This window comes from Peromyscus maniculatus, chromosome 12 (genome assembly GCF_049852395.1).
Source record: "Peromyscus maniculatus bairdii isolate BWxNUB_F1_BW_parent chromosome 12, HU_Pman_BW_mat_3.1, whole genome shotgun sequence".
NCBI classification, from domain to species: domain Eukaryota; kingdom Metazoa; phylum Chordata; class Mammalia; order Rodentia; family Cricetidae; genus Peromyscus; species Peromyscus maniculatus.
Genome location: NC_134863.1, coordinates 75,878,055 through 75,891,996, shown reverse-complemented (window position 1 = coordinate 75,891,996; position 13,942 = coordinate 75,878,055).

Genomic DNA, 13,942 nt, shown 5'->3' with positions numbered 1-13,942 from the left:
CTAAATGCACACAATCTTCCCATCAAAATGCCTTGTAAATAATTATGTTTATTCCTTTAGGTCAGTGCTGCTGTCATCGTCGGGCAAAAATGCTTCTTTTTCCAATGAGGAGTAGTTAACTACAGAGACCCAGAACTGGTCAAAGTGCTGAGAATAAGTGAATGTTAAGGGATCACTCATAACTGGGATATCCATACCCACTCCAAGCCCCAGGGAACATAGTGTAATAGAGGGAAGGATGACTGTCAGAGCCACAAATAGGGTGGATATTGTGGCACACTGTCTTCCAGGCACAACAAAAATTCCAGATGTCACCTTTGAACTCAGAACAGCTGTGATTAATAAGCAATATTCTCATAAGATCAGAGCCCTCAATATCCTGGTATGAGAGGAGAGGCCTCCCCTACTTATAAGACCTCATTTCCTTCTGAGGATGTATACACAGGTAGTGGTTAGCTGTTGCTTGAGGGAGAAAGAGAGATTTCTTCAGTGGCATAGCCATTAATAAGGTGTCCATGCTCCTGTAAAATCCTAATGAAATAATTTTTTCAGTATGTACACACATGCAGAGAGAGAGAGAGAGAGAGAGAGAGAGAGAGAGAGAGAGAGAGAGAGAGAGAGAGAGAAGAGAGAGAGAAGGATTAGTTAGGAAGAGAGTTATTAGGAGTGAGAGGAGACCATATAGGAAAATTGGGCGTTAATATGATCAAAATATATTGCATACATTTGTGAATGTTACAATGAAATTTGTTAGCCTATAATTATGAATAATTAATATGTTATTAAAATACAAGGAAAGAAGGCAAAGATATACTAGTATTAATTTGTTAACTGGCAGAGTATTAAACCAACTCCTAATGACCTATCATCATGCCAACAGAACAGGCATTTCTCAGTCCTCATTAGAGAAACTCCTGATTGTAATAGATGATGATCAACACAGAGACCCCCAAGTGACAAAGATACAGAGGATTAGAGATTATAGACTGTCCACCTGTAAAAGGAACATTTATAGCACATTTCATCCTCCAATGATTCAGGGCAACCAAGAAGCTATTGACAAATTCTTAGCTACTGGAGAAGAATAGGCCAATTTTCTCTGAGTATAACCCCTGGTAATTGACCACTGTCTAGTGAAAAGCGACACATCCCACAATTTTTAGGTAGCAAAAGGTGGAAAAGGAAGGAAATAGATTTGGTAAGAGTTAAGTGATCTTAATACATTGTATAAAAGCACATTATATAAAACACTCAAAATTTAAAAATGTGAAATAAGATACACGGCAAATTATGAGTTTGTAGATTAAAGGAACATTTTGCCATATAAGCAGAAAATGATACAAGTTCATAAAGTTCAATCTAAGGAACTCAGGATTTTTTTCTCCATGCAATAATGTTTGGGCAATACTAAAACTTAGAGTCACACAATTAGATACATATTTTATAAATGTTCCTTTGGTTTCATTTTGCAGGTTGGGTTTGACAAGTTAATGTTTCTTGAGGAGCTACTTCACAGTAATGGATTATGGGATGAGAAGATTATAGGATCCAGAGGAATAGGAAGTTTTCTTTGAGATTGTGCCTCTTAGAAATATCAAAAGCTACATCTATGATGTCTCACCAATATGGCAGCCTAAACATGAACTGAACAAGCACAACACTTATTGACATGCTAACATGAATTGAGGCAAGCTCATGAGGCCTCAATCCTCAAATGACAGACAACTAAAAAAGCTGAGAGTGGGAAACACACACACACACACACACACACACACACACACACACACACACACACACACACAAAGATTCACAAGTTGCATATAACTTTCTGGAGAATGAAATAATAGAGAACTTTCCTTCTTTATACAACTTTTGCTTACATCAATAAATTCTTCCAAAGGCAAGTTACAAGGGGCCAGATTTTTGCTTTTGTTTTGTCAAACACAGTAATGCTATACCTGAACAGTTTATTTTGAAATGATTGCATTTGTTCTTATTTTTTTCTGTATACTGAAAGTAATATTTATATGAAGTAATTTTGAAACACTTATATCTAAAATAGTATTGAGAGTATAGTCTAAAAACAAATTGAACACATCACGACCATTTAGTAATTTGTGAAGACATGACACATTGTAGGTTGATGATTTTATACCTTCTGGTGTACCATATAGGATAGCACATGAACTTGTTTGAAATACAGAGTCCAGTAGGAAAGCACATTTCCTCAGTTCAGGAGGATGTTAAGCCCTCATTGGAAAGAGTCCTTACAAGTCCTATATGTAGCTTGAAGCTTTTTATAACTTATTTAATTAACTGAATTATTTCATAAATGTGTTTATAATTACTACATTGGTCATATATTTCTTAGGAATATTGTACTCATTCAAATGTACATGTTTGAATTTTAACAATTGTTAAGAAAGATTAATGTGACAGAAAGATTAGGAACAAATGAATATTGAGCCAATTTTTATTTCTACAGCTAGCACAGCTTTATTTTAAATGTGAATGCTCCAACTACATGATCTCATTGTTTATTGTCAGAATACTGCTTCATTCAAAATCAAGTCTGTTAAAGTCTGTTCAACTTTAACAAAATCCATAATAAATAAGCTATTTAATGCTTTTCTTCATTCATATTGTGTGTGTGTATGTGTGTGTGTGTGTGTGTGTGTGTGTGTGTGTGTGTGTGTGTGTGTATGTGTGTGTGTGTGTTTAGGTGTGGATGTTCTAATTTCAAGTGGTCTGGAAGGAGGAGCCAGTCTTGTAGGCATGTCATTCCTTATGGGAGTTTTCATATACTTTGGGCTGGAGAAGAATACCTCTGCCCAAATCCTCACTTTAGCCATTTTCATAGTGGTATTGTTGTGGCTGAATGACGTTCATTGTTTTATTTTTTTTATTTCTCCCACATTCTTGCTCAAAAAAAGGCATCTAAATTTGACTCAGGTATGTTTATGAATAAACATCCTTCAATTTCAAGTTTTTGAACTTCATTAGAGGCAGATCCCTCTGCTTTGTAACTTTCCCCAATAAACCATTTACTTTGGTAAGCTCTGTGTATCTAGTTGGTGATGTTATTGTTAGGGAAAAAAATGAGAGCATTTGGTAACTATGGCAGCAGAGATGTTACAAAGGAAATATGAAGTCTTTTTCCTTGAAGAAATTAGATATTTTCCTTGACTGGCTAGCACCAATCCAAGTCTAGAGGAGTAATGGGATTTTTTTTTTAAGGTTCACTATTTTAGTCTTGCTCTTTTGGAAATTGTTTGAACAGCCACATCTGAAAAAATAAAATATTTGAGGTTTCAGAAATAAAATTGCTATTGTCAATTGCCAGCACATCATCTACTTTCAGATAAGCAAACACAGTTAACCCCAACTAATCTAAAAACAAAGGATGGTGATTCATAAATATGGAGTCTCTCTATTTGCCTTACTTTTTCTTTTTTCACTAAAGTAATATTAAGATAAATATTCTGACCACATAAATTTAATGACAAAAATGTTATTTCTGGTTTTTCTTACTTCCACTCTTATTTATTACACAATAATTTATTCCCATTTATGTTGATAATTTTGAATGAACTCTTATAATGAATGACTCAGATCCTGTGTGATTGTCAATTATCATTGAAATAAAATAATGGTTACCCTGATTTTAGAATTAACTGAAAATTGTTTATGTGTGGACTCTTAGGAAAGAATGATATCTGGGTCAACAGAACTCCTTCCAAGAGCCAAAAACCACCTAACAAAAACCAAAATACCAGACATGAGAAGTCTTCTTTTTGGGTTGTGGCCAGAGAGGTCTAAGAGACCCCAAAACATACAGCCTATTTCTGTTGCCCTTGGTTACTTAGCAGTGGTGGAAAATAAGTCCTTATTATGAAGAAGACAGCGTACACTTCAGAAATAGAGCCCATTGGCCCCTGACTAAAAAAAAATCCTGAATGTTCTGTTAATGAGGACTACCTTTCTTGGTACTAGAAGGCATCATGTATACTTTCAAATCAGGAAGGCAACCAACAATACCATCAGCTATCAAGCTTATGAACATCAACAACCAGCATCCCATGTTAACCTTTTGAGTGCACTAGTGGTACACATTCTTGACAGCAACCAATGGCTCTCTAATTGTAATTAAGACCTGATCAATAAGAAGGACGCCATGCCTAGTTCTGGAAATATACATAACAAGTCAGTGCTAGTGAAATCATGGTTATTGGATGAGATTCTGCAACCACTAATGTACTAAACTAACATAGTCCCTAACAATAATCTATAAATATTTGTCCTTATACTCACAGGTAAATATCACTTCACCCATCATTAAAAAAAATCTCTTTGCAATAGATGGAGACCATTATACAAAACCACAGCAATTTAAAGTTGTGGAGGCCAGTCCCAATAGATACAGCTGAAAACACTTCCACACTTGAGGCAAGGGAACATTACAGAGGAGAGGCCAGAATGATTTTAAGAGCTGGAGGATCAGGGACTTTGCTGTGAGATTGTATCTTTTAGTGAGCCAAACAAGAACACCATCACACACTCCAGATGTACAGAAAAAATCCTGTGAGGCCTCAACACTACACAAAGAACTAAGTCAACCAAGGAATGCTGGGAGCAGGAGAGGTGGTCCTACCCAGAGATGAGTACACCAATTGATTTTCAGGTTCCAAACAGCCAGCCCTGACAACATACATTTTATGTACTCAACAGGTTATATTTGTTGTAATTTAAAAATGGTAGGAAGGGTCACACCATACAACAGAGTCCATGTCGGAAGTTTATTGGGGAGAGGGGAGAGAAGAGGACAATAGTGAAGGAAGAGAAAGAGACAGGACGTGGGCAAGACCCACATTTCATAAGGAAAAGAAATATACATGTATATATGAATACATACATACATATACACATACATATACCCGTGTGTGTGTGCGCACACGTGTGTGCGTGTGTACATGTGTGTGTGTGCGTGTGCGTGTGTGTGTGTATGTGTGTTTGTGAAATAACAAAAATGAGAATGTTAATAAGTAGGATATATTCTGGCCACTAGTCTATGACAGCTTTGAATATGAGCTCAGAGAAAGGAGAAATTTACTGAAATGTAGACAACATGCAGTATGACACCTGGTATAACTAAATGTGAGAGAACAGTAGAATCAATCCAGAATCAATTTAAAAAGACATGAAAACAGGACAAAATAATTGTAGACCAGACAGAAGGTAGGTAATAACTTTCCTCAAGATGCACATAACAATATTCTACTAACAACAGTAACAAAGAACGTGGTTAAATGACCCACTCATGATTTCTGAGATTGATTTTAAAATGGATTTTTTTCACATACAAGTACATAAAGCCATGAAGATTGTATACATATAAATATATAAACATATATAACCATGTATGTCTCATGGGTATGTATAGATATAGATGCATTAGATAACATTTTTATAGGGTTTATATCTGTTATCTTACTTAATTCTTTCTATGTCACTTATGAATAATCAACACTATTGTAGAATCAGGAATCACAAGTAAACATTTGTGTACACTTCTTTACAAATAGCATATAATTAACAAAGCTTGAATTCCTGAAATCCCCCGAATATCACTGCATATCTTGGACCCAAATGTCTCAGCTTCCCACAGGCACTACAGAAAGGCTGTTCAAATCTTCTATATAGAAATGAATAAAAAAAGCTCTTAATAAAGAAACTTCAAATTCATAATAATAGTTTATAGCTTGATTTTAAGTAAACTAATGTATCCATATAAAGTCATTTTATTACCTTCTTGTGAAATTTATAATATGACATATTAAGTATCCTTTCTACCTGAGGCTGAGTAAGCAGAAAAGAAACTGATGTTTAATCCATCTATTAAAGAGAAGCATGTGTGAATGGTACTAAGTAATGAAGAACATGACTATTCTCTTGGCTTTATTATTTGTACTTGAGGTATAATTGGTCCCTGAAGCTAAGCACATTTTTAGGCTCGATATACATTGTAGATGATTGACACATAGAAAAATATGACACCTTCTTTATGTTCTGTAGGTTTTATTCACCATCACTGAATTTTACTAAGATAAACCTTATCTTAAAAGGGATGTAGAGGTGCAGAAAATGTGTGAAGAAAACATGCTCCTGCTGTCTTTGGACGTAGTTTGTAATCTCAAGGCTCATGTGCTAGAATCTTGATCTACCATGAATTATATTGAGGTGGGGGACCCTTTAAAGATGATTAGAAAATGAGTGAAACATATGGAAGAGAATAATGTATTTATCAAGAACCTGGGTAGTTCTCACTGAGTGGGAAGTATTAAGAGGAGAGTGAGTCTGGCCTCTCAAATTTTTCTTGCGTTTTGATATGTCTTATATACCATTCTACTGGCATGCTATCTACCGTGTTGTGATACAGCATAAGCCCTCTTCTGATATAATTACCAAATAATAGTGCCCTGCTATGGGATGATCCTTCTGTACACTGTGAATATGTATTTCTTTCATTGGTTGATAATAAAGTTGTTCTTTTTTTTTTTTTTTTTTTTTTTTTTTTTTGGTTTTTCGAGACCGGGTTTCTCTGTGTAGCTTTGCACCTTTCCTGGAACTCGCTTTGGAGACCAGGCTGGCCTCAAACTCACAGAGATCCACCTGTCCCTGCCTCCTGAGTGCTGGGATTAAAGGCGTGTGCCACCACCGCCCAGCTCGATAATAAAGTTGTTTTGGCCAGGATAAAGTTAGGCATAAGAATCAAGCTAGGACTCAGGAAGAGGACTGGCTTGGGTGAGACACCACAAGTTACTTAAGAAGCAGGATGCTGGAGGACCAGTAAGCTATGAACCATGTAGCAATAAATAGATTAATAGGAATGGCTTAATTTAAATAAAAAAGCTAGTTAATAATAACTAATAAGCTTGAACTATTGACCAAACATTTATAATTAATATAAGCCTCTGTATGGTAATTTGGGAAGTGGCTGCTGGGTATTTGGGAGTTGCTTGCTGGACAAAAACTTCCATTTACACTTCACAATCTATAAGCAGAAATACAGCCATATATATATATATATATATATATATATATATATATATATATATATATAATCTAACCTTGGGAACTTGGTGACAGCTATAGGAAATGAACTAAGAAATTTCTGAGACACTATAACTCTAGATTTCTCTGTGATCAAAGGCTTATATGCTATGGTATGTTGGATAAATTATAGATGACAATGTGTCATTATCACCCAAATTTCATACCCATTGAACTATTTCTTTTATATGCTATACTCAGGATATGATATCACATTCAGTTGTCATGTCTTTTGGAAGGCCACATGTGACTATGAAGGGGGAATTTAAAACTCTTTTGAATGGGTTCTTTGTTTCTTCATCCCCATTTCTATATTTGCTCATTTATTTATTTATATCTGTGTGGGCTCATGGATATTTGTTTTACATTTTGGTTTATAAGCCAATATTACTTTATTTATTTTGCTGCTTAGTTAGGGACTTTTGGCCACTGGGGTTTCTTTGCTGGTTTAAATTTACAGTTCCCTAGTAACAAATGAGGTTGAAGTCTTTCCATATGCATATTTCTATTTGTATATCTTTGTTGATACAGTGACTGTTCAGATCTTTTGCCAACTTTTTAATTGGGTTGTTTTCTTCTTATGTTTTCAAAATTTATTATATACTTTGAATTCAAACAATTTATCAGATATGTCTTGAAATTATCCCAGATGATAATTTTGCTTTGAATCCTCTTAGGAGTAAAAGTTTTGATTTTAGTATCATCCCTTCTATTATTTTAGTTTACAGACAATGTTTTTTTGTAATAATATCTGGGGCCTTACTGTCAAATGTGATGGTCACATAGATTTTCTACTATATTTATAATATTGCATTGATTTTTTTGAGAAAGTACACAGTTTGTGTGGTATGTATATGTTTGTGTATATGACTCTATCTATCTATCTATTTATCTATCTATCTATCTATCTATCTATCTATCTATCTATCTACCTATCTATCTATCATCTGTAAATATTCATGCTTATAGTAAGCTTTCTTATCAGACTTTCTTGACTTTCTTGGACCACCAGCCTTCAAATAATGACACAGAGACTTACTATTAATTATGAAACCTTGGTCTTGAGCTTAGGCTTGTCCCCAGTTAGCTCTAATAACTAAAATAACCCATATATTTAATCTACATTCTGCTACATGACTCAGCTATCTCTTCTCTGTACCATATATTCAACTTGCTTCATATCTCCCTGGTATCTTTCCACCTTTCTTCTTCCCAGGGTTCTCTCTCTCCTCAGAAATCCCACCTATTCTCTCCTGATTAGCTATTGGCCATTCAGTTCTTTATTAAACCAATCACAGTGACACATCTTCACACAGTATAAACAAATATTCTGCAACATTTCCCTCTTCTTGTCTAAATAAAAAGGAAATGGTTTAACTCTAACATAGTAAGACTATATATAACAAGAACAACTATTAGATAAGAATTATATTCACAATGTCCAGTCCACATATATTTAGCAAATTTGGAGAAAAATACTCTATTATCTATTCTATCTTGCTGAGTCCAAAGTTTTATACCTAAACCACTTTCTATCATAACTTGTATTACCATCCTAAAACTATCTTTTTTAGACCTTAAAGCATTTTCTTAGATAGATAAATAGTTTAAACTTTTATATATCTCAATCTTATGCATTTTCAACTTCTTTTGTGAGTTTCTTTTCTGAAATTGGTAACAAGGAAAACAGTAAAACAATAACTATATATTCTTTAACACCATAAGAAACCTGAGAAGGATATAATATTACCTGAGTAAACAGGAAGTGAAGAGAAAGCAACTTCTAACTCTATAGAAATGACCAAAACAACTGGCTGCCTAGACAGTCACACCAAAGTTCCTTTGCAACATTGGGGCATCCATCTTTGTCCTTCAGGCCTAGAATATCAGCTAGACCTTTTGGTGAAGCAGGAATTTCAAACGACTATCCTATCTTGTCTTCATAAAGTTCAGCAGTTTTTTTGTCCTGTTTGTCAAATTTGGACAGCATACTGCCAGCAGTTGAGGCAAGGGAAGTTTCTTTCCCAGTGGCTAACTTTGCCAGAATGAACCCAAACTCCATATGTGTTGGGAGCCTAAAGTTGGATGACTGTGCTCTGACCTTTCTTGCTTGGATGATCTGATGTATATACACCCTGGGCAACCGTTACTAAGTTACAAAAAACAATAACTCCTGGAAAAAACCACAAAATGTACCTTTAGATTAATATACTTTTAGATTAACTTCCTGGAGTATGTTCGGTTGGTCAGTTGCACAAGCAGTGGACCAAAAAGACTTCACCCTGACTCTATTCTTCAAAGAGACCTCACCCGGACCCTATTCTTCTATTCTTCAAACTTTCATCCCCGCCCCTTTGCCCTATTCATTTCTCCTGTCTACCAGCATATATAAACCTGCTTCCCCTTGCAATAAAGGAGACCTTGATGCAACTCAGACTGACTCTGTTTTCTTTAACGTGCTTGGTCTCCTTTCTCTCTCGCCCCCATTGATTTTTTAGGAGGAGCCTCCTCGAGTCTTACCTAATAACCTGGCCTCCTGGATGGGTCACATAAGGAGGTTCTTCAATGCCCATCATACTTTTTGGAAGTAAATTGGTGTTGCCAGGAGCAGATGTGTCTCACTGTCATAAAAAGCCTTATGTTATTAAAACACCTTAAATATCATATTCTATAGATTTCTGAAGTGTTTGAAGACTACTTATCTATTTAAAATATCTCTATTTGACCTTGAAAACATATTAATGTGACTATAAGTTTAATTGTTATAGATGACTACTAACATGCATTTCTTAATTATCCTAAATAGTTTGTAATAATAACTTTCAAGGACTAGAAACGTATATTACATTCTTAAGTGAGGTGCATTCATACAATTCATTAAACAAGAGTAGAAACATATATACGGTATAACAAAAGTAACCCTAAATTTGTATCATTATATAAAAATCCATATCAATGTAAAGTATTTGAGATTAAGAGTTGATTTTTAGTTTAAAAGTAGATTCAATAATCTACCTTTTTATCCTGTCATTCCTATATCCCCTTTTTTTATTTTCAGAAAGAGATCTTTGAATCCAACCTCCCTTGTTTAGTTTTCTCCCTTACCCTGATCAGTAATAATTTATAACCAACCCCATTAAATGATGAAAAACATTCATAACCCACTAAATGACCAAAAAACTCACCCACCCCACTTCTTGGGAATGTGGATATCATGTTCTCTAGACTGCTTCCTGTTGTCTGTAGATGATGACATATTTAGGAGACCCTGAGAAAATCAGAATAATGGTTAATTCCTGGGAGAGCCAGCTGTATTATTTTTTGTTTAATCTCTGTGTGATGGAAAAGCTTATCTGAAGTCCTGGCTGGTATAATCTGTGAAGCTGGACCATATCAGCTAGAAGCTTTGAAGTTACTCTGGAAGAATTTTGAGGACAATGCAACAGAGGCATACTGAAAGGCTGGATCACCTGTGCTACTTCTCTTCATTGGTGTCTGGTACCTTTTTTCTGAAAACACACAAAGTTTTAAAGGTAATATATATGCGTATTAACACAAATCTGGAATGTGTGGTGTGCCCAAGTCAGCAAAAGATGTTTCTTTGTTTTATATTTGAGCAAGTAAGTCCTTTTGACTACATAACCAAATTGTAATACAAATCTCTATCCTTGCCATTTGAAAGAATGACATGTAATATTAAGTCATGAGGACCCTGTAGCTAACAAGATTTATCATGTCTCATCCAGTCTCAGAACTATTCCCAAGTCAAGGGATGAACACAAACATCACTTGTCTTGTAATTTTTCTTGTTTTTTTTTCCCCTTCATGCCTGTAGCCAAGATTTTCAGGAGGTATCCTCCAGTCATATCTGGTCTTTATTAATTTTGAAGGAATCCATAGCTTTTTGTTTCTTGTGGGAACAAAAGCAAAACCTTTTTACCCAATGCAACACGTTTTCTCATTTATATTCTTAAAACATTTTTAAGACATGCATGGTGGTTTAATTTAGCAGTTTCATTAATCCAAAGACTCTCTGCAGCTACTGATCTGTTCATTAGCATTTAAAAAATTAAAGTCAACAAATCACCATATAGGATTCAGACACCCTGTGTATTTCCCTTCTTTACTTGACTTTTTCCTTTTATATTAGTTTACTCTCTCTTTAAGGACTTGATTATTTTCAAACTACTTTTTACTGATTGTCTATACCTGTAGCTGAAAATTTTCCTGTGTCCCACCTGTTCCCACAGCCACCAAGTAAACCAAGTAAACCAAGTTTCCAGTAAAGTACAAACTGTAAAGCCTATGGCTCAGGCTCATTATTAACTAGGTCTTATAACTTAATTAAACCCATTTCTATTAATCTATGTTTTGCCACATGGCTTCGTGGCATTTCCTGTTCTCTCACATCTTGCTTCTCCTGGTGGCAGCTCACAACATCTGCCCCGACTCTGCCTTTCTCATCTCTCTATCTCGCTTGGATTTCCCACCTGGCTCCATTTTTCCCTGCCATAGGCCAATACAGTTTTATTTATTAACCAACGGGAGCAACACTTATTCACAGCATACAGAAAGACATCCCACAGCATATACTCATTTTTGTTTTTCTTCTGCACTGAAGCACATTTAAATATATGTACCTGTTTAAAGGTTTTCCTGGGTTGAGACCTGACTTTTTGCATGTCTGCAGCCCGAAACAAATTTTAAACTGTTAGGTGGTGGCTAGTCCCTCTGCCACTTGGCTCTGGCAGCTGTCTGTGACCCCTTCCCCTTTCCCTGAGAGCCTAGCCTAATGCCAGCTGGCAGGTACTGTCAGGAGCCATTTTTTTTAACCACTTCAGCCCATGTTAACCACCTCAGCTCTGGGAAATTGCTGAGCCCACTTCCTGGAATCTCAGAGATAAGCAGCTGATGGTTGTGAGTGTTGCTCACAGAGAGACCCAGACAGTGACTGTGGCAGCACAGGCTGGTGTGACTTCTGTGTGGTCATGCCACATGATGGATGCCAAGTGTAGCAAGCTTTCTCACTGGACTTTCATGGCCCACAAATAACGACACAGAAACTTACTATTAATTATGAAATCTTGGGCTTCAGCTTAAACTTGTTCCCAACTAGCTCTTGTAACTTAATTAATCCATATTTTTCAATCTATGTTCTGCCATGTGGCTTAGTTAGCTCTCCTCTGTACCCTATGTCCAACTTGCTTCATGTCTCACTAGTGCCTCTCCACCTCTCTTCTTCCCAGAGTTCTCTCTTGCCCCAGAAATCCTCCCTATTCTCTCCTGCCTAACTATTGGCCATTCAGCTCTTTATTAAACCCATCACAATGACACATCTTCATATTGTGTAAACAAATATTCTGCAACATGTGCTTGTGCATCTGTGTCTTTAGCTGAGATCCAATCATCGTGACAGTATTTACTGCAAAAGCAATTATTTCTCCACTTTTTTCTTTTGTTGAAATAGCTTTTTCCTCATATCATATAGCCTCATTACAGGTTTCCATCCCTGTAATCCTCCAATTCCTCCTCAATTTTCCTACTATCTGTATAAACCACTTTTCTGTCCCTCATTAGAAAACAAACAGACTTTTAGGGATTATAATATAATATAATATAATACAGTATAATATAAGAAAAACTAACTCATTGGAATAGGATACAACAAACAGAAGGAAAGAGCTCAATAAAAGGTACAAGAAACACATATAGACACAGAGCTCCACTCATTTGCACACTCATGAATCCAATAAAAACATGAAACTGGAAGCCATTATCTATACATACATATACATATATATATATATATATTAACTATAACTATAACTATAACTATAACTATATATATATATATATATATATATATATATATATATATATATATATATATATATGATCTGTAGGGTCAAAAGAGAACTCTCACATGACATTATGAAACAAAGCCACCCCCCAATGCCATTGAACTCATTTTCTCATTTTCATCTACTGCTTGGCATACAGCCTATGCTTAAGAGTACTTTGCTTCCCCAGTGAGACTCCCTTGGAGATAAATTTTAATTTGCAAGTAGTCATGCAAAAGATAGCTTCTGGATTATGGATGGAGGCACATGTCCATTTCTCTTTTCAGTTCTAGGACCCCATCTGTTGCACACTTGTGCGGGCCCTGTGCATACTGCCCCAGTCTCTGTCAGTTCATGTGTGCATTGATCCTATTGATTCAGGCTATCTTGTTTTTTGGTGTTCATCTCATTTGCATCCCACTTAGGTCTGAGTGTTTGAAGTTCTCTCCCTCTCCCCATAATGTCTGACTGCTCTGTATTTGCTCCCATCTGCTGTAGCAGAAAGCTTCTCTGATTGCTTATCTGGTAGGCTTGGCTGGAGGGTTTCCAGGCAATGCCTGCTAGAGTTAAGGACTGGGACAACAGGATGCGTGGGGAGGAAAGTTGGAAGAGAAAGATCTTGGTGAGAGCAGAAGGAGGAGGACATAGCAGGTGGCCTGCTAGAGAGATGGGAAAATCCCCAGTTTGGCTATCTGCTTCCCTGGTGGAGTAGCCTACAGGTTTCCAGGAAGTTCCTGGTGGAATTGGGCACAGGATAAAATCATGAGTGGGGCAAGGGAAGCTTAGAAGGGGATCTGGGTGCTCCATTCGAGATGGGGTTAGGGAGCAAGGGGAAGCCACAGTAGATAGTCTGTTACAGATCTGAGGCATTGGATTTGAAGGAGAGGATGGAGAGGTGATCTGCAGTTATACTTCCTTCTTCCCTGTATTCCCTATTGAGTTTTTTTTGTCCTTTGGTTAACTGACTCTATTTGTATGCCTCTTTTTCTGTA